This window comes from Papio anubis, chromosome 8 (genome assembly GCF_008728515.1).
Source record: "Papio anubis isolate 15944 chromosome 8, Panubis1.0, whole genome shotgun sequence".
NCBI lineage: Eukaryota > Metazoa > Chordata > Mammalia > Primates > Cercopithecidae > Papio > Papio anubis.
In genome coordinates, this window is record NC_044983.1 from 76997025 (window position 1) to 77019254 (window position 22230).

Sequence of the window (22230 nt, forward strand, 5' to 3'; positions counted from 1 at the left end):
ACTGTACCTATAAAACCATATCATCTTTCATACATGTTATATGTTTTGTAACAGTATTTTAAAACAAATTACACAATACAATATGATAAATATTACCTAAGAATCATTTCTTAAAAGGTATTATGGAAGAAAATTGGAATAATTAAATAACCAGTTGCTAAGAAAGAAAATCATGGTATACATTGGGCATGTTAAGCCAAAAAGCAGGGAAAAAGAAGCTAAATAGTTTTGTGGTCAGGGCCAGGACACAGTATCCAAGTGATAAACTCAGGACAACAGACTGGACCATCAGAGGACAAATGATCCCTTGGTAGTACTAACAATACACTGGAAATTTTATTACCTAGTTATTGTGTGTATGATCTTCATGAGAAGGAACCCTTATCCTTCTGAGTATACCAATTCATTAAATATCACACCTGCTTTATTCCAACACAGTTTAAAAATAAGTTGTAAGTCCTATGCTTTCAGAATCATTTTCATTGGTTACATTTTTGGTTGACTGCTTTATAGAAAACCACCTTAGATTGTTCCATAAATTTTTCCAAATTATATCATAAAAATTAGTTTTTTCTTATCTTTTCTAGAAATACTTACTTAAATCAAGCTGTGAAGAATCTTGTTTAATTTCTTTATTTACAGAAAGTGACTTTCTCAACATCCCTAAGTTTAGCCATCTATTTTTGGTTCTCAGTTTGCAGTAATTCAGTTGCTATCCATTCCTTGAGATTGCAGTAAACTTACTTTGATCCATACCAGAAAAACATTTAATTGAAAGAATGTCTTTTCAAGTTAAAAAATAGAAAGTAAACAAATCTCAATTGTTTCTCTTTCTCTCCAAAGACCGTTTAAATTGTAGTACTGAATTAACTTTTTGCAAATAATCTGTATGCCTTAACATTATAAATGAAGAAATGTGTTTAGTTATGCTGTTACTAGTCTACACATCAGTTTCTTTGGGGTTCTTCAATCCAGTGTTGGGAGGATGATGATATGGTATAGCAGTTCTATCACTCCCTCCTTTACTTTCCTGACCCTGATCCAAGTCATTTGCCACCAGGCTGTAAATCTGACTTCACTTGTCTTCCACTGAGTTTCTGTGAAAATAGTCCAATTGTATTGGACTAAATTTATGGGCAGTAAGAGTTGCAATGATGCTGGAACCACCCTGGTGGTTCAACTCCAGGCAAGTGTTGATTTCTCAATTTCATTCAGAAGCAGGGCACAAATGCCACCTGTATTCACTGCCAGTTTTTTAGAGCTCGTTTTCTGAATTCATTTAGTCATAGCCACTGAGCTTTCTGGGAACTTTTTTTGGGATACAATGGGTAGAGTAAACAACAAGGAATTGGAACAAACCCCACATTCTTATTCTGAGAAAGCCCCTCCTTTATGGCAAAAATTCAAGTATGGTGGGTGGGGTGGGGAGGAGAAAGAAAGAAGTAAATTGTTCAAGGAGCTCTCTACAGTGTTGAAGGAAATTACTTCAGATATTGGCAGAAATCAAGAAATCTTTATCACATTGGGTCCACATAGATACTTCCTTTTCAGTTTAGGATTCAGGCAGTTTGTTTTAAGGAAGAACGTCTCCAGCATCTATTCTTAGCAATCTTGCAATAATCCTAGTAATATTGGCATCATCACTCTCCAAGGTCTGTAAGAGAGGTTTGAGTGAATGAAATAATATAGTCTACTCTAAAAAATGACAGCTTTTCATTAGGAATCCCTTCATTTGATGCTGAAAATATGAATAGGTGATTTTAATCCTTAGGGCTATTCACAAATGTCCTATGTGCATAGCATTTGAAAAATAATTAGTAAATTTTTAGTAGAAGTCACATGATGCTGCTGGTAGAAATTCACTCAAAAGAAATAAATGACTCTGATAGTGTATTGCTAGGAAGACTATGTCATGAGTTGATATCATGGGAAAATATAAGCTAAATCTGAAAAATAAATTCTTTTGATTTATAGTTCGTATATGAAAACATCTGGAAGCAGGGTACAGTGGCTCATACCTGTAATCCCAGCACTTCAGGTGGCTGAGGCGGGTGGATCTCTCGAGCTCAGGAGTTCAAGACCAGGCTGGGCAACATGGTGAAACCCCATCTCTACAAAAAAGGCAGAGAAATTAGCTAGATGTTATGGTATGTGCCTGTAGTCCCAGCTACTCTGGGAGGCTAAGATGGGAGGAACTCTTGAGCCCAGGAAGTCAAGGTTGCAGTGAGCCCTGTCATCACGCCAATGCACTCCAGCATGGATGACAGAGCGACAGTCGGTCTTATAAAAACAAACAAACAAACAACAATAAGTAAAATCTGTAAGAGTCTAAAGAAAATCAGGCCATAGATATGTTTAAAAATCATGAAATCGATCCACTTTTCAAGAAACAGACTATCAACTTCCAGGAACAAATCTTGGAATCAATGTCTTAGTTTCCAAAAACTAATTTTTGAAGCTATTGAAATAATGAAGTAAAATTGATTTTAATTTGTACTCTATTAAATAAAAAACAAAAAAGCCAAAATTGACAAATGGGATCTAACTAAACTAAAGAGCTTCTGCACAGCAAAAGAAACTATCATCAGAGTGAACAGGCAATGTACAGAATGGGAGAAAATTTTTGCAATCTATTCATCTGACAAAGGGCTAATATCCAGAATCTACAAGGAAATTACACAAATTTACAAGAAAAAAACAAACAACCCCATCAAAAAGTGAGTGAAGGATATGAACTGACACTTCTCAAGAGAAGATATTTATGCTGCAAACAAACATGAAAAAAAGCTCATCACTGGTCATTAGAGAAATGCAAATCAAAACCACAGTCAGATACCATCTCATGCCAGTTAGAATGGCGATCACCAAAAAGTCAAGAAACAACAGATACTTGAGAGGATGTGGAGAAATAGGAATGCTTTTACACTCTTGGTGGGAGTGTAAATTAGCTCAACCATTGTGGAAGACAGTGTGGAGATTCCTGAAAGATCTAGAACCAGAAATACCATTTGACCCAGCCATCCCATTACTGGGTATATACCCAAAGGATTGTAAATCATTCTACTGTAAAGACACATGCACACGTATGTTTATTGCAGCACTATTCACAATAGCAAAGACTTGGAACCAACTCAAATGCCCATCAATCATAGACTGGATAAGAAAATGTGGCACATGTATACCATGGAATACTATGCAGCCATAAAAAAGAATAAGTTCATGTCCTTTGCAGGGACATGATTGAAGCTGGAAACTATCATCCTCAGCAAGCTAACACAGTAACAGAAAACTAAACACCACATGTTCTCACTCATAGGTGGGAACTGAACAATGAGAACATATGGGCACAAGGAGGGAAACATCACACACTGGGCCCTGTCGAGTGATGGGGGGCAAGGGGAGGGATAGTATTAGGAGAAATACTTAATGTAGATGATGGGTTGATGGGTGCAGCAAACCACCATGGCACATGTAAATCTATGTAACAAATCTACACGTTCTACACATGTATCCCAGAACTTAAGTGTAATAAAAAAATTCTTTTAAAGGGTAAGAATATTAGAAACAATAAAATAAAATTATCAATTTACCTTAACAAAACCAATGCCACATTTACCATCATATGCAAACATACAGAATACCTTAAAGATTCCTGCTTTAAAGTGTTCTTAATTCTTTTTTTTTTTTTTTTTCTGAGACAGAGTCTTGCTTTGTCACCCAGCCTGGAATGCAGTGGCGCCATCTCGGCTCCCTGCAACCTCTGCCTCCCGGGTTTAAGCATCCTCCTGAGTAGCTGGGATTACAGGTGCCTGTCACCACGCCTGGTTAATTTTTTTGTAATTTTAGTAGAGACGGGGTTGCACCATCTTGACCAGGCTGATCTTGAACTCCTGACCTTGTAATTTGCCTGCCTCAGCCTTCCAAAGTGCTGGGATTACAGGCATGAGCCACTGTGCCCGGCCCTTAATTCTCTTTAAATTTAGTTTTCTTGAAAGTTTGTATATGGGGGAGAGTATAAGATATGAAACACTGAGAAAATATTTACTGAATGGTACTTACATTCTCTTGGTTCAATAAAATTACTGAAAAACTTGGGTTTTGTTGCTAGAATAGACAGAGAGGTCAAAGAATAGGAAGAAATGAATGTGGGCATAAGGGAGTGGATGTGGTTAGAAAAGAGAAGGGACAATGCTAATTGTGAGCCTGGAGATGCAAATTTGATGAACTGATTATCATTTTTCAAGCTTATTTAAACACATAAAAAGACTGAGTAATTTAAGAACTCCATGGGAACTCCACGATTATTTCTAGTTCCTTCCCAAACTTCCCTTCTCTCTTGATAAATTATACTGTGCACATTCTTTATAATTTTACTATTTTTAAACATTAACAAAAACTCTAGGGGTGTTTTGACTCTGCAGCTGCAGAGGTAGTTATTGTTCTCGTCCAGCTGAAGTAAGGATGGATACTGAGAGTTCAATTGTGAGGATGATGACTACTTCTGGCAAGCAGCTTTAGAGAGACCTCCCCGGTTTGTGTGACACAGGGCATGTTTTTCTGAACCAAAGGGAAGCAAGTCAAAGTTTTGTTATCTCACCTTTTGAAAAATGGCCTGTAGTGGATGCAGTGATTGAAGCTAAAAGAATGATTGCATATTGAAATAGTTATGGGCTGTTTTCTCTAAAGTCATAGAATAGGGCTAGGGTAGTCATCAGATGGAAATAGAGAAACTGACTTGTGGTGTTGCTATTAAAAAATAAAAAAAAATTTTTAATTCAACGACTTCCTGTTGTTACTATAGAATGAGGTAGCTGAAGGGAATCTTAAAAATACCTAATAGTGCATAGGAAGTGGAGGCTTCTTTTACACTTGGGAAGGTAACATGTGTTTTTTTTCCAGAAATGCTAGGAAAAGAAGAAGTGCCCTAAACGTCCCTCATGTTTTCTAGATTTACTCTTGGCACTGGTATGGAAATGGAAATATCCAACCAACAGCTGTAACCACTTCCCTTTTTGAATTGTGATATTTCAGATAGAGTGGGTAGGAGCAAAAAAGCTCACCTCACACAAGGAGCTACTAAATGGATTTTAAAGTACCAGAAATTCCTTCTTCCCTAAATACCTCTTCTACCAAATGTAAATCCCCTCACGGTATTAACAACGGATGAGATAAGTGCATTGTCTCTATATAGCAGGTTTAAATTCTCTTTCAGTTTATTACAGAATACTTTCTAGGAGAGAGCAAGAGGACATCATAGCTTGTTGTAGGCAGGTCGTGGTAAAAGGGTGATCACGATACTTGCCGGGAAAGGAGTGGTTCCAGAGGAAAGCGAGAGGGATACTTGAATGCTACAAGAGTTGTTTTGCATAGTTCCTGTCCTCAATGGAGCATTTATTTGCAGTGCTCCTTCATTACTCTTTAGTGAGTGTAAATTTTGGAATTCTATATTACTCCCATATTAGAGGGAGAAATGTCTTATCAACTCTTACTCCTGGGAAATACAGTCTGGGGATTATTAGAGTGGGATAGTAAAGATATTATACGGCATTATTTTATCTCTTGAAAAAGCATTCCTAAGCTCAATGTTCCAGTCAGATAAAAATTGGCCCAAAGCCAACTTCTTGGTTTGTCACTACTTCCCTCAGGTCATGGAAAAGTTCCAGAAATGACAGCTTTCTTCCTGCATGTTATCAGGTATGGACTCCACCGTGATGTTCTGTTAAAATGGTTTAGTTGCTGGAAAACAAAAAAAAAACAAAACAAAAAAAACCATGAAAACATGAAAGATTTACTTGCAATCTCAATAGGCCCTAATTATGTATCTAAAATGGAGCCAAGGCATAAAACTCCCTCTGGTGGAATTAATGTAGTGGAGTCAGCTGCACAGGTGAGGTCCATGAAGACACTGAAATGGTCTTGAGACTTTAATGACTATAAGTATACATATGTCTGTGACCTTTCTGTGGGAAAGTGTCTGTTTTTCATCAGGTTCTCAAATAGAACCATGACCCAAGAAATGTTAAGAACCATTGTAGATGTAAAGCTTTGGGAGAGTGACTCTGCTCTTAGGGAAATGACTGCAGAGAGTGATTGAGTTCAATATTAGTAGATTACATGTGTCTATGACTTATTTCTTTTAGGTTCTTTGTTTTTTGATGTATTATTGTTGATAGTATTTTCTTATAATCTTTTGTATTTCTATGACATTGATCATAATTTCACCTCTGTCCTCCAAACTTTTCCAACTTTGCCCATTACCCAGTTCCAAAGTCATTTCCACATTTTCAGATTTAATTACAGCAGTACCCTACTCCTTGAAAGCTATTTTCTGTCTTAGTCTGGTTTGTGTTGCTATAACAACATACCTGAGACTGGGTTATTTATAATGAAAACAGCCATATTTAGTTCACTGTTCTGCAGGCTGTGAAGTTCAAGGGTATGCTGCTGGCTTTTGGTGAAGGCTTTGGTGCTGCATGATAAAATGGCAAAAGTTCAAAGAGGGAGCAGGCATGTTTGAAAAGGGGCAAAACACAAGAAACATCCTCACTTTATAATAACCTGCTTTCACAGGAATGAATCTATTTTCACACGAACTAATCTAGTCTCACAAGAGTTAGAGCTCACTCACTACGACAAGCAGGGCACTAAGTTGTCCACAAAGACAGGGTCCCCATGACCCAAAGATCTCTCATGAAGCCCCATCTCTTGAAGGTTCTACCTCTTAACGTTGTCACACTAGGAATTAAGGTTCCAACATGAATTTTGGTTGGAACATTCAAATAATAGAAATTTCACTCTCTCCTGGCCTACAGTTTCTGCTGAGAAATCTCTAATCTTATGGTGATTCCCTTGCATGTGATGAGTCCCTTTTCTCTTACTGCTTTCAAAATTCTGTCTTTGACTTTGATAATTTGGTTATAATGTAACTTGGTGAAGATCTCTTTGTGTTTAATCTATTTGGGGTTCTTTGGAATTCATAGACCTGGATGTTCATTTATCCCTCCAGATTTGATAAGTTTTCTGTCATTATTTCATTAAATAAGCTTTCTGCCAATTTCTCTTTCTCTGGTCTTTCTGCAATTTCAACAATGTCTATATTGGTTCACTTGATGGTGTCCTATAAGTCCTCTAGGTTTTTTTTTTTACTGTTTTTCAGTCCTTTTTCTTTTTATTCTTCTGACTGGGTAATTTCAAATGACCTGTCTTCAAGTTTGCTGATTTTTTCTTCTGCTTAATTAAATCTACTGTTGAAGCTCTCTATGGAATTTTTCATTTCAGTCATTATGTTCTTCAGCTGCAGAATTGTTTGGTTCATTTTTTATTATTTCCATCTTTGTTGAATTTCTCATTTCTTCATGTGTTGTTTTCCTGATTTTGTTTAGTTATCTATTTGTTTTCTCTTGTAGCTTACTGAGCTTCTTTAAGGTGATTAGTTTGAAATCTTTGTCAGGAAGTTTATAGCTCTTCATTTCCTTAGGGTCATTTACCGGTTACTTATTTTGTTCCTTTAGAGGTGTCAAGTTTCCCTGATTATCATTATCTTCATAGTATTGTATTGATGTGTGCACACTTGAAGAAGTAGATACCTATTTTAGTCTTTGTAGATTGAATTTGACAGGGAGAGCCATTCTAGGTGGGCCAACTGCCAGGACCCATGGGTAGGCTTGCTGCAGGTGACCTTAATCTGGCTAGCCTGGTTCCTGGGTCAGTGAGTAGGTGGGCCTGGTGCCTGGGGTTGTGGGGGAAGTGTTTGGGCCATGAGGACTAGCTTGGAGCATGGATCCACCAGGAATGGTGCAGTACTGTGGTGGGCCTGGAGCCACAATGGGCAGGTTGATGCCAAGTTTCACTGGTGTGGGCCTGGTGCTTGGGAGCGACAGCGAAGTCAGGTACTCACTTCATTTTTCTTTTCCCATATGGAAGGTATTTTTCTTCATGCTACACTATAGAGAGTTTGGGGAGGGGCAACATGGATAATGTGAAACTTACTTTTCTACTCTCTTCAGTGTGTACTTTCTTATTTCTGTGCTCCATCTAGGTGGAGTAATCTCACCTGGGTTCCTCAACTCTTGTGAAGGTATTTTCATATGTGGATGGTTATTCAAATTGATGTTTCTATGAGAATGAGTATTGAAAATGACTATTTTTCCCTCTTGTTGATGTTACTCCAGTTATTTCTTCTTAAAAAATTAAAGTGTCATTAATGCAGAATGAATATTTTTTAATAATAGTATTTAATAAGTATTTCTTTAATAGAAAATATAAACATAGTTTTTTTCCAAATGCCCTTATCAAAAACTTTAACATAAATCTGAAATGCTTTTACTTTTAATATAAGATCTAAATTGTTCTTAAAGTGTTTACATAGCAGCATAGTGAAGATACAAAGCATCCTTAACTGGCAAGATAAAAGCGCTTTACCAATAATTTTTCTTTTAAAGAAAATCAATTTCAGCCTATCAAAAGATAAACAAGAAACCAATTTGACCAATATTATCGTTGAGTTTGTCTCTTAAATTGCATCTTATGTGCATAGTCAATAGAGTAACGTGATTGCATCACATGCTAAATAAGGAATACATTACTAAAGAAGGGGTATTGCATAGCTAACATGACATCAAGAAAAAAATGTTAAAGGGTAGAATAAAATACCCCTCACCTATTAAAAGGCAGCAGAAGTGTTCCAAAGGTCTCCTAAGCTTTGTGATATCTGATCTGACCAGAGACAAATATTCCTACAAACTTATGACTTCAAAACATATGAACAATTACTTATTTTCATATAGTACTTGAAAAATTTTCCAGAGCGCTTTTAAACATATTTAACCTTTACAACAAACCTAAGAACTTTTGAGGAGAGGGTCTGCATCTTGCTCATGGTTTGAATTCAATAAATTTTTAATGGATAAATGAAAGAAAAGTAAAGTAACTTAGTCAAAACCACCAGTGTGTAAAGAAACTTGGGTTCAATCTTGGTCTTATGATTCAGAATTCCTTATTCGGAATTGTATAACTCTAGCTATTATTTTGACTGTAGAGAAATAGTCAAATCTTTGATGCATATGTTTTCAATTTTTCCTTGATTAAAGAAAAACTTATTTTTCAGGATTCACACCCCCTTTAATCATTTTTAAACAATGAAGTCAGGTAGTTTGAAATCAAATGTTGGCTATCTTTTTCAATAAGGGGAAGATAGTAAATATTTCCAGGTTTTTAGGCTGTGTGGCCTCTGTTGCAACTCCTCAACTCTGTTGTTTTAGTACAAAAGCAACAATAGATAACATGTAAATGAATAGGTATGGCTGTGCTCCAATAAAAATTTATTTATGAACACTAATATGCTGATTTCATATAGTTTCCTTGTGGGTCACCAAATATTATTCTCCTTCTGAGTTTTAAAAATTACTCTAAAATATAAATGTTATTCTTAGCTTGTGGGGTCAATAAAAATAGGCAGTTGGTTAAATTTGATTCAGAAGTCTTAGTTTGAGAATTCTTGGTTTAAATAATGATAATAATAAAAAGAACTCGACCCCTCTGTACAGTTAATTAAAACATTCAGCCCAATCATTTTTATATGGGTAAATTTTTGTGTCAGTGAAAATAATATCTATTTGAATTTTCTTAGAGGTTTCTTTCTAAAGCTATTTGGTGGTAGGACATTATTTCATTTGGAGTGAGTGAGTCAGAAAAAGTGACAGGAAGATCATGCGGTTGGGGGAGAAATGTCAAAGCATACTCTATTTCTGTAATTTGGTGACTTGAAATCAGTTCAGGATTGTGTCAGTACTGAATCTAGCCAGGACTTCAGGAAAGGGAATGCTAAGTCAAACAAAAGAAAAATATTCCTGCTTGAGAACACACAAAACATATCATTTATTTTAAGACAAAATATTTTTTGTTTGAAAACTTGTGTGTTTATCCTGTCATATTTACAATCAGAGACAAGAACAAATCTCAAATACTTACATATGCTCTGGGGAAAACAGACATAGAGAAATGAGGAATAAATTCAATGAAAAAATTCAGAAGTGCTGCTGAGGGAAAGTTGAAGAAGTAGCAGAAGGAGACATTTCCAAGGTTAGAGACAAGAAGATGAGGTTTAACTGATTCAGAAAGAGAGGAACTGGCTACCTCCTTGGCTGTGTATTGCATTAGTATTGTTAGAAATGCTTATTAAAATGCTGAAGTGCCGTCAGAGCATAACTATAAAATAATCTGTCATGTTCCATGAGAAAATGCATGAAAAGTGGAACTTTAGAATAGGAATGTAATCTCTGCATTCATTTATTCATAGTTTTTGTGGTGATTGGAGGTGAACTGAATAAAGAGTGAGAAAGGTAATGTCAGAATTATTTCATCATTGAAATGATTTTTCATTGATGGCACCATATTTTTCTGACCATTTTAAATGTGGTTTTGGTCCCATTCACTCACTGAAACTCTCAAGGAACACAAATTTCTCTCATTGGAAACTGAGGGAAATGAGGATCTGAAAGATCTCTTCTTATAACTTAGTTTTCAATAATTTTCTTGGTTCTAGTAGGGACATATGTTTGGATTAGATAACTTGTCATTGTGCTGCTAAGTAAATAAAGGATTTCTCACCACATGGACTGAAAGGATCATGTTCCAGAGAAGACCTTGTGAAACATTCTCATGAGAAACATTTTGTGTGAAAACTAGCAGACACCTCCTGGAAACATTCTTTTGATCTCAGGGAAGACTGCCGTTATTCCAATCCACAAATCAGAGCAGGCCAAGCTATATCAAACACTCCTTCTCATTTGACCGCAAACTTTTGTTGTGGTTTTACTCAATAGGAGGTAAGACATGAAAACATGGAGAGACACAAATTTTTTTGAAACACCCAGCAGAGTCTGAGATACTGCTTGCCAAGTACAAAAGTTTATATTCTATTTTTGAATGTTTACTTGTTTCTTGTATATAAAGTCTCTGCCCTTCAGTGTTGAATGGGGAAGTCACATAAACAGTTGATATTTCTCTGCTGTCATTTTTAGGTGCTTATTTCTGAAGAATGAATGAGGGTATATTTCCTGTGTACCTTGTAGGGGTTTCTGTTTCATCTTCCTTCTCATTGACTGGAATATTAGATTATGACCTCCTGTTCTTGACTTTTTAGCACATCCTGCATTTTCTCAGGTGAGTGTTTATGGGCCATTTGTACACAAACTTTGACAAGAGTCCAAAGAGAAAGATCTTATTTGCAGAGTGTCCTGTTTGGTGCCAAAATGGATACACACTGGTCTACAGTGACACAAACACACTGGTTTGTGTCAGTTCTGTCTTTAATAGCTTTGAAACATTGGAGAATTCACCAAATACCTTTCAACTTTTTCATTGTAAAATGAGGCGAATTAAACTACATTTCAGTCAGCATAGGGTTAGTTTTGCTCATACACCTAAAATTTCAGTTGTATTAAATAACAAAGGTTTTCACATGTCTATCATGGGATTGGCAGACCCTGGTAATCACTTAGGGATTCAGGCTCACTACCTTGTCAAATGCTAAGCAAAGCAACCAATGCATCCTACCCGTATTCAGTTTTAAACCTCTTCCTAAGACCTTGAGTTCATTAAGTACCTTATATGCTTCTAATTTATCTCAAGTAAGGATTTAATTGAAGGGTTTGCCAGTGAAAAGAACAGACTGCCATCCTGTGGACTCCAACGAACGGTTTCCTCACCAGCCACTGTTTGGTTTGTAAACCAATACCATATATTTTCGTTTGGTACAGCACCCTATTTATAGATATTATTTTCTGTATCCATCGGGTTAGTATGGATTGTGCTGTCATAGCCAATAACCTCCATGTAAATTAATAACAAAAAAAACAAAAAGTATTTCTCATTGAGGACACATTCAATTAAGTGTTGGTTGGGTGTTCACACATTTCAGTCCCTCAAGAATCCAAGCTCAGCAAAGTATAGCCACCATGCCAAAAGAGTTGGTTACTGTACCAAGGAGCAAAGAGAATCATAGAAGGTCTTGCACCAGCAACCAAAGATACAGCATAAGAGCATCATATGTCCCTTCTACTCAACAGCAAGACTATGTCACATATGTCCTGTAACAGGACTTGCTGCATGCCCAGAAAGGGGGCAACAGGCAAAAAATTGATCAAAAGCATTGATGACTATCACAAGCTAGATAAATCTCACATTCCTTTCTGTCTTTGTTTTTTCTTTTTTTTGAGTCTTGCTCTGTCACCCAGGCTGGATTGCGGTGGCGCAATCTTGTCTCACTGCAACCTCTGCCTCCTGGGTTCAAGTGATTCTCCTGCCTCAGCTTCCTGAGTAGCTGAGACTACAGGCACATGCCACCACACCTGGCTATTGTGTGTGTGTGTTTCAGTAGAGACAGGGTTTCGCCATGTTGGCCAGGCTGGTCCCTAACTCCTGGCCTCAAGTGATCTGCCTGCCTCTGCCTCCCAAAGTGCTGGGATTACAGATGTGAGTCACCACACCTGGGCTTATATTCCTTTCTATGATCAAATTTCATGATGATATTATTCTTACTACGTTTCAAAGAAATCATTGGGTGACTGACTATGCTAGGCCACAGAAAGATAATCATTATGCATGCATGAAACAGTTGAACATTTTGTTTTTTTAAAAAAATCCCTGGATTTGTAAAGGCTGTGCAAATTTCAGTGCCTGTGAATGAGTAGCTAACTATCACCACAGTGGAAAGTATGCTAACTCTGTTTGCATTCAGCTCACACTTCCCTAGCTACTGCCTTTGTTCCATGATTTCTCTAGGACAAATGCAGTCAATTCCCGTAAAGATTGAAGTCAGGATTGGAAAAGGGCATGACACTCTCAGCTCGTTCTTAGCTAGTGTGTTGGCTAGTGTTGACAGCAGTGAATTTGCTGACAGCCAATTTTTTCACTTACCTCTACTTCTCAGCAATTTTAAGGGAATTGCTGACACAGCAGTTATGAACAGAGGCATCTTTTGTGATACTGCATGGTATTTTAAACACACTGATTGATGTGCAACCTGGAAACCACTGTAGCTTTACTTTGTGAAAGTTTATAAGCCTGTGTATTGATGCAAAAGATGGCTGGTACAAAGGGTAGCCCAGAGTACTCTCCAATTCTTTTATCTCTTTGTCCTTACCTTGCAGGAAGTGAGAAAAAAGAAATGTCACACTCTGTGGTCAAATGTACAAATGATTATAGATACAGCTATCAGACTTCAAGTGAAAAAAATAAACATTTTTCTCCCACATGTGGCCCACAGTTTGCAGGCAGAATAACACAGATAATCACTTTCAACAGGACAAAGTACAGCCTCAGAGTTTGAGGAAAGGAATGACTGAGGTTGGATAGGAGAGTGATTAATGTCCCTATAGCCACTAGCCCTTATTCTTTGTTGGGGTCTGCTTATAAAATCTAACAAATGTTGACTTTTTTTTTTTTTTGACGGAATCTCGCTCTGTTGCTCAGGCTGGAGTGCAGTGGGGCATCTCCACCCATTGCAAGCTCCGCCTCCCGGGTTCACGCCATTCTCCTGCCTCAGCCTCCCATGTAGCTGGGACTACAGGTGCCCGCCACCGCGCCGGCTAATTTTTTGTATTTTTTTTTTTTAGTAGAGAAGGGGTTTCACCGTGTTAACCAGGATGGTCTCAATCTCTTGACTTCGGGATCCCCCCACCTCGGCCTCCCAACGTGCCGGGATTACAGGCTTGAGCCATCGCGCCTGGCCAAATGTTGACTCTTATAACAAAATACTTCAGAAGTTTAGTCTTCTAGACTAGAAATTCTAGAGTCATCTTTGACAGCCGATCTCTGCAATCTTTCAGCTGCAGGACCTTGGGCAATTATTTAACCTCTCTGTGCCTCAGTTTCTTCATACTCAAACACATTGCTACATGCAAAGCACTTAGTCCATAGTAAGCACCTAATCCATGTTAGCTTGAGGGTTCAGAATTTATCCATTTCTAAGGAATACGATTATATCCAATATTATTTCTGAATTGTGACTAAAGAAAAGATTCTCAGAGTGATCAAATATAGATGTTCTTGAAACAGATAATATGTAAGCATTTTCCCCTGCTCCTCCAGGGCTTTCTGCAAAGGTTTGATTTCAACAATTCTTGGTATACTTCTGTGTTCTAAAAGTCAGAAAGTTTTGTTCACAAAGACTCAAGTTCAGAATTCTCTGCATCTTAGTGTCTTCTGAGACATGGAAGTTGTGTTTCAAATACTTGTCTCAATCTATTCTTTTCAACCCTCGTTGGGAGAGAGGACTTGTCCATCACTGAAAAGTTGCCTTCAACATGAACACAACTCCTCATAATAAAGCCCATACTGACAGAGGATGTTGTCTTAGGCCACTTTCCAGCCCTGATAAAGTCATTCCCTTATTATATTGAAGATAACTCTCATTCCAAAGTGTATTCAGTTATTCTGTACCCTAGAAATACCCACAGAATTCCAGGGAGAAGAGAAGGCTGGAAAGAAGAAGAATTTGAAGCTAAAATCAAGCAAATTATTTTACTCAGAGTTTTGGAAAAAACGTTTATGAGAATTCTATGTGGGCGTGTCATATGGGATATAGATTTGGTAGCTATAATAAAAGGGGTATAAATAAGACTGAAGTTTCTTTTGCTCTCATGTTCAAGCCTAAGTCATATAGCCACCTCTCTCCATGAAGCCAGCAGGGACCCCAGGTCCTTTCATCCTCCTATTCCTCTATCCCTAGGATGTTACCCTCATTTCTATGATAGAAACCGGCTCACCACTAAGTTTACGTTCCAGACAGCAGGAAAGGGATAAAACAAAAAGGGAAGATACTGCCTTCCTTTAATGGAACAGCCCTTTTAGGTAACCTGAACTATTTTCACTCACATCTTATCTCAAAGTGGGTAAGTAATCACATATAGCTACACAGGAGCTGCAAATGTCATCTTTACTGTTGGTGGCCATGTACCTAACTAAAAATCAGTGTCATCAGCAGGAGAGAAAAGAGAACAGATATTAGAACAAATAGCCTCTTACTCAGTAGGAGACAGGATGCTACATGATAGCCACATATAAATTTGATAGCTGCAGTATTTTATACATGGTCCTGGGCTTGTGGATGTCTGTGTACTGTGAACTGAGTAGATGAAAGCTGTTCCTGATGTTCTGTGTACTTTTCATCTGAAAAACTGCCTAATATGTCTGTGAATCTGCCCAATTGCAAAGTGGGAGCAATCACATTAACCATAGGAGAAGGCTCAGGAGTATGTGTTGGCTTGATGAATCTTAAATCATAGTTTTTAAATCAATGAAACATTTTTAAAAACCAACTGAGTTAGTGTTACTCTAAAAAATAGTTTTGTCATTGGTTGCATTCCATAGTTCAGAAGTGAGTGTTTTATTCTCGAACAACTTTATCCCTTAGAGAGAAGTGGCTGTTTTTATCTGTAAGTCAGATTTCAGACTCAAGAGGACCATTCGTTTATTAAATTCAGAAGATGCCTGTCCGGCTAAAATGGTCACATTGTATCATAGTTTGTATGTGGTAGGTAAAGAAAATTTTGATGAAAAAGTTGGGTTTGGTTTAAAAAATGATGGTAGGAGAGCCAGAAAATCTTTAAAGCCTTGACATTAGGACTATACATATAAGCAACACTGAAACGTCCCTTCATTCATTTGGAATATATTTGCTGGAACACCTACTGTGTTCTAGGCTGGAAGCTGGATATATATGAATAATAAAGACAGACAAGATTCCAGTCCTCAACATTTGGGATGCTACTGGGGGAGATGGGCAATAAGCAAGTAAACACAACACGTAATAAAAGATTGTGCTATGACAATCACTGAACCTGTGAAGCAGAGGTGGCAGTGACCCAAGATTGTGCCACTGCACTCCAGCGTGGGGGACAGAGCAAGACTCTGTCTCAAAACAAACAAACAATAAGAAAATAAAGATTATGCTAAATGATAGAAAATAAATAGTATATTCTGATAGTGAGTAACAGGGGCTTCTGTTTTAGATGATGTGGTCAGGGAAGTCATCTCAGGACATTTAAGCAGAAACCAGAGGGAGAAGCAGCAGAGCTAGAAAGAGAAGGGAGGAGGGAATTTTAGAGAACACAGTTCTGGGGCAGAAAATATGTTCGCCTGTTCAGCATAAATGTCAATGCTAGTAGGAACCAATGTATTTATTTGCCGGATAGTTTGGGAAAGTCTTGTGGCTTAGAACTATTACTTATGCTTCCTCATGTTCACTGTACCTTCTATTAAAAAAAAAACTTGTTAAATAATAGAAATAAAAAGAAATACAAAGCACTGAAGTTTGATGGCCAAGTGGGAATATATACAAGCAGAAGCCCCTAGAAACAAGTCTTTCAGACATGTGTACAGCAAATTACTGAAATGTAAAGAGCAAAAAATACTAGAACATGATAATCTGAAGCCGATTTAGGAAATCCTGGCTGTTGCCAGTCTTTAATTGAGTGATTCTAAAACAGATCTCACTTTAATTTTGAGGACACATTGTCCTCCCACATTTAGCTGTGGATATGTTTACTTTATAATTGGAAAAAGTATCCATTCCTAGTTCTGCTGGACTTAAGGTTTGTTTTCTCTATCTTGAGTATAGGGCTCTTTTCCAACATGAATCCCTGAGGAGTCGTGCAATTCTATATCTGGAAATCCCATCATGTTGAGCACATAGCCATGGCGTCAGCCCTTCCGTGTTTTCAATACATCCCCTTACAGCACAGATGCTTAAGATACGCCTTGGAATCTTTACCACCCATTTAATGTGCTGACCCGATCCTCAAATATTGAGGAAAGCATTTTGAAAATTATATCAAAAAAGTGTGCATCCTCAAATTGACTCAGTAATTTCCCAAATTGCCAAATCACCTTTGACTCTAAAATTTTCAAAAGGAAAGACTTCAGAGTTGATAATAACATTGGGTTTCTTTCTTTCTTTTTTTTTTCAAAGATGTTCTCTTTTTGCCCTTTCATGATGACCTGCCTAAGCCTGGCATACAGTTTGGAATGGAATGCCTGGGCTCAGAGGCTACAGCCCACAGGTCAGCATGTGACATTTTCATGCACACCATGTGCAGCTCCCTGTGTGGTGGAATGTGTCATCAGAACATGAAGATCTGTGACAAGGCCTGGCAATGGCTTTGGCAGAGAAACTCTTCTCAGAAAAACTTTCTTGTCTTTTCCTATTGAGGAAATCCCAAAAAGAGAAGCTGAAACTTTCCTGTTGTAGAAGGGTAATAAGTAAGCCGTGGAGAAAATTGGACAAATGCAGAAATCTATACAAAGTAAGTGTGACTTTTTCCTGGGAGAAGATCTTGCCAGAAAACAGGGTGGTCGTATCGTATCTGATTGACTGGTGCAAAACATGGACGGGGTGAGAACGGGCACCAAGAATTTCCTAGAGGACTTATGGTGGGGCTACAGCTCGACTGCTAAGTCTCCCTGCTGGTTCCTGCCGATGTGCTCGTGCGGGTCACTCGCAGGGAGAGCCTGGGGCATGCAGAGCTTGTTTTCCTCCCCTCCCTTGCTCATGACTATGTTTAGCTCCCAAGCAGGAAGAGGCTGAATAGCTCTAAGAAAATCTAAGAGATTTGTTTGTATGTCCCCGCCATCAGAGGATGGAGTCTTAGATAAGGGGACTACAAATGGCATGATTAATTTTCCATCAACTTTTTCCAAGGACTTCCAAATTTATTTTATGCCCTAAATGTATTCACCTTCACTGCCATTCTGTTTTCAGATACTCTGTCCAATCGCAGTACAGTAGCAAAAGTGCCAAACTTGGACTCAATAAACTAGTTTTATATGATTTGGGGCATGTCATTTTTATCGGTCATGATATTTTAATGGATAAAATGAGAATCATGGAATCCATGGCTATGCTGGGAGCACTGAGTGAATATGATTATGAAAGCATTTTGTACATTGTAAAGGGTTAAACGTATGTTGGTTATTTATTTGTTTTATTTTGACTTGGGGAAAGAAGGTTTATTCTGGATTATGTATTAAATGATAGGGGAGATGTAGAAATGAAAATACCAAAAACGATCAATGCCCCAAGTTTCTCTAATTGTTGGCAGGGCAGACTATGTCTTTAGGAGGCTGTCCTATATACTTTTATGTGCATATATATCACCTGGAGGATTTTGTTAAAATGCAGATTTTGATTCAGTAAACTTGGTGGAATCTGAGATTCTGCATTTTTAAAAGTTCCCAAGTGAAGTCTGTAGAGCCAGTCCACGGACTCTACGTTGAGTTGCAATGGATGAAAGAGAATGAGGCAAAGCGGAGAGGTAATACAGGTGAAAAGAGTTATAAAGACTGAGCTTTCCTGTCTGTGATCCCTTTATCTTGATACCATACTGGTGAAATGACTACATATAGAATAACAGATTGTTGTTAAGTAATCTTCCTGCTGATATTGTATCTTGATATAGTTTGTTCTTAAGGGAGTGTCATTCTTGGGGAGTAAATCTAGAGCAAGAGATAGATAGCAGTAATTGTGGGCTTGGAACATGCCAGCCCTGCCCATGACTTGCTGTAAACATGGTAGGAAACTAGGGAAATTCGGTTTGTAAAAGAAGCAGTCTCTATTCTGCCAACTGAGGAGTGATCTGACAATGATAAAATCATTAGCCTCTATGACCTTAGCTGTATTTAAAGAGTATTCTCTTGGGACACCTAATATAACATGTCTTGATTGGACATTGTGAACTAGCATTCTTATCATTCACATTTAGAACCAAATGACTTCCTTCTGGCATTTTTACAGTGATTTGGTAGCCTGCCATGATATTATGCATTGTTCAGAATAATTTTCCATGTTACTGAGGTTCATTTCCCTGATTTATAGCTATTTGTAAAAGTTGGCTCTCAAATGTGAAGAAGAAAATTACTTTATAATAACTTACTCCAAGCAGAGAGGAGATGCTGAAATTCTTGAAACTCTGGTGTAACTCTGTAAAAGTATAGGGTTACAATACACAGCTCTTGGTGACTCAATTCTAATGGGCAACGTTGCACTTCAATTTTTATAGATACAGTAGTTTCTTGACTTTTTGTTAGCTACCAAAATAACCACCTCTGAAAATGTGCTGCTGTGGTTTGTGACAAAGCTACACAGGCGTTAACTTTTTTGAGGCACCATTCTCTAAGATTTGCTGCTTACTGAGTCACCCCACTTGGATTGCCAGCATCTTTATTTAAATGATCAACAGGGGAGCAGATAGTGAAATATCTAATTATAACATTAACTGATGAGATCCTGTAGCTCAATATTTTGAACTCTCTTTGTTGAGTGTATGTCAGCTACACAATGAGAATTCTACCCTAGTTTTATCTTTTGTTTATTGTAAAGTTTTAAAAAGCATTACTATGGAGAATATAAGAAAACAAAACTACTCAACAGTTTGGTTCTATTATTAATTTCCTGTATCCTTTAAAAGGAATTCTTGAGGCTCTTAGCTGAGTGTAGCTGAGGTCTGTGCAATGATGCAGTCTATATCCAAGCTGGTAGTTGTCGCTGGCATCCAAATCTGTTTCACATTCAACCTTAGCCATTATTCCTCTGTAATGATCCCATCTATGTACTGGGAATTTTACCAGTTACACTGAATTCTTAGTTTCTCAGTTTCTAATTGCTCAAAAGTCTAATATTGAGTCTTCACCAAATATGTTTCTCTAGGTTTGGTTTTCTGCACTGAACTTAAAGAGTGCCCTATGCCTACAAAATGCACTGCAGAGTGTCTGGCAACAATTGTTCACTAGCAGTGAATGGCTGTTCCTTTTCAATGCTTCATCTAACTCCAGGTGCCAGTGACTTTGCTACCACTTTAAATGTGGTTAAAAAGAACAAATTTCAAATTGATTATAAGTTGAAATAGGTCTTTATAATTTGGCTGTAATATAAAAGAAGACTCTAGATAAAACCATTAAATCTCTCCCATGACTTACATATGAAGTGCTGCTTTCATTTCATGAGGAAATTATTGATTTCCATTAGTTCTCATTTTACTAGAAATCATCTGGTATTAATTTAAAAATTTTTGAGATGTCTGTGAAATAAACAAATGAGACAACAAAAAGCTATGTTTTAAAAAATAAAACAATCTTTCTGATATACACAAAATTAATATTCTTTTGGGGAAAATTCAAAATATACAAAATTATTTTTTAAGTCCCTCCAAAATTCTATCACCTAGAGATAAACATAGTTAATATTTCTTATTGTGAGTATTCTCTAGAGATAATGCTTTTTTTCATATTCTTGGGCAAGTTATTCAGTCTTTCACTGTGTAAGCATATTTTTCCTCTTCTATAAAATGGGAATAAAAATGATACCTGTCACATAGGGTTGGAGATTTAATGAGTTAATATGTATAAAATGGGTAACTTAGTACCTGACAATAGTTAATAAAGATTTACTGGCAAGGCATGGTGGCTCATGCCTGTAATCCCAACATATTGGGAGGCTGAAGTGGGAGGATCACTTGAGGCCAGGAGTTTGAGACCAGACTGGGCAACATAAGGAGACCCTATCTCTACAAAACATTTTTAAAAAATTAGCTGGGCATGGTGATGCACACCTGTAGTTCTACCTATTTGGGAGGCTGAGGTGGGATGGGTGACAAAGTGAGACCCTGCTCTAAAAAATATAAGTTAATATTATAATCACCATATGCACATATTTATAACTAAAAGATGTATTATTTCCAAAAATGAGATAAAACTGTACATATTACTTTTTAATCTTTCTTCACTTAGTAATATGTTGAGATCATGTTTCCATGTCAGTAAACATGGACCTATATTATTCTTTTAAATTGCTGCATAATATTCTATTATACAAATGCAGTCAACATTTTTAAAATTCAGGTGTTTATTTGATTTCCCTAACTGGTACATATTTGGACGTTTCCTTATACTAAGTCCTTAAAAGTGGAACACGTGTCAAACAATACAATTATCTTTGAAAGTTAGTGTTTTTAATGTAACAGCTAACAAAACTTACTAAGAGGAGGAAGTGGAGCAATATGGCAGAATAGATGGCTCCACCAGTGGTTTCCCCCACAAGGACACCAATTTAACAACTATCTTCACAGAAAAAAGCACCTTCATAAGAACCAAAAAAATCAGGTGAGAACACACAGTACCTGGTTTTAACTTCATATCACTGACAGAGGCACTAAAGAGGTAGGAAAAACAGTCTTGGATTGCTAACACCACCCTTCCTCTATCCTCCAGCAGTGGCAGTATGGTGCAGACAGAGAATCCGAGTGCTTGGGAGAGAGAAAGCACAGCAATTGTGAAACATTGCATTGAACTCCGTGCTGCCCTGTTATAGCAGAAAGCGAAATGGATGAACTCAACTGACACCTGTACACAGAGTATTTAGCCCAACCCTAACCAGAGGGGAATTGCCCATCCCAGCAATTGAAACTTGAGTTCCCACAAGCATCACTATTGTAGGCTAAAAGGCTTTCAGGCTCTAAATAAACTTGAAAAGCTGTCTAGGCCATAAGGACTGCAACTCCTAGGCAAGTCCTAGTGCTAAATTGGGCTTAGAGCCAAGGGACTTGGGAGGGTGTGTGATCTACTGAGACACCAGTTGTGGTAGCTAAGGGAGTGCTGGCACCACACCTCACCTAACCCCATGCAGCACAGCTTGTAGCTCCAAAAGAGACACCTTCCTTCTGCTTGAGGAGAGGAGAGGAAAGAGTGGGGAGGACTTTGTCTTGCAAAGACAAAGATATGTAACCTTTTAGACAGAATTCAAAATAGCTGTTTTGAGGAAACTCAACTAAATTCAAGGTAACACAGAAAAGGAATTCAGATTCTATCAGAAAAATGTAACAAGACATTAAAAATAATTAAAGAGACTTAAACAGAAATTCTGGGGCTGAAAAATTCAACTGACATACTGAAGAATACATTAGAGTCTTTTAACAGCAGAATTGATCAAGCAGAAGAAAGAATTTATGAGCTTGAAGATAGGCTATTTGAAAATACACAGTGAGAAAAAAAAAAAAAGAAAAAAGAATAAAAACAATAAAGCAGGTCAACAGGATCTTAGATACCAGCTCAGCCTCAGCAAGACAGGGCACCAGTCAGCGTCATGAAATCCCCCTTCCAGGCCCTAGCTCCCAAATGACATTTGTAGACACACCTCGGGCCAGAAGGCAACCTGCCACCTTCAAGGGAAGGACCTAG

At 37.5% G+C, this 22230-nt stretch overlaps 1 long non-coding RNA gene across 2 annotated transcripts; it reads right to left on the minus strand.

Annotated features, from left to right (window-relative positions):
* Nucleotides 1-5684: 5684 nt before the first annotated feature.
* On the minus strand, nucleotides 5685-21248 carry LOC108587278. 2 transcript variants are annotated; one of them, XR_004185864.1, is made up of 3 exons: nucleotides 21174-21248; nucleotides 19975-20075; nucleotides 5685-5736 (listed from the first exon to the last, which is right to left on the minus strand). It is a non-coding gene; the product is annotated as an uncharacterized LOC108587278 (long non-coding RNA). The 2 variants fall into 2 exon arrangements; XR_004185863.1 differs by lacking the exon at nucleotides 21174-21248 and adding an exon at nucleotides 21032-21076.
* Nucleotides 21249-22230: the final 982 nt, after the last annotated feature.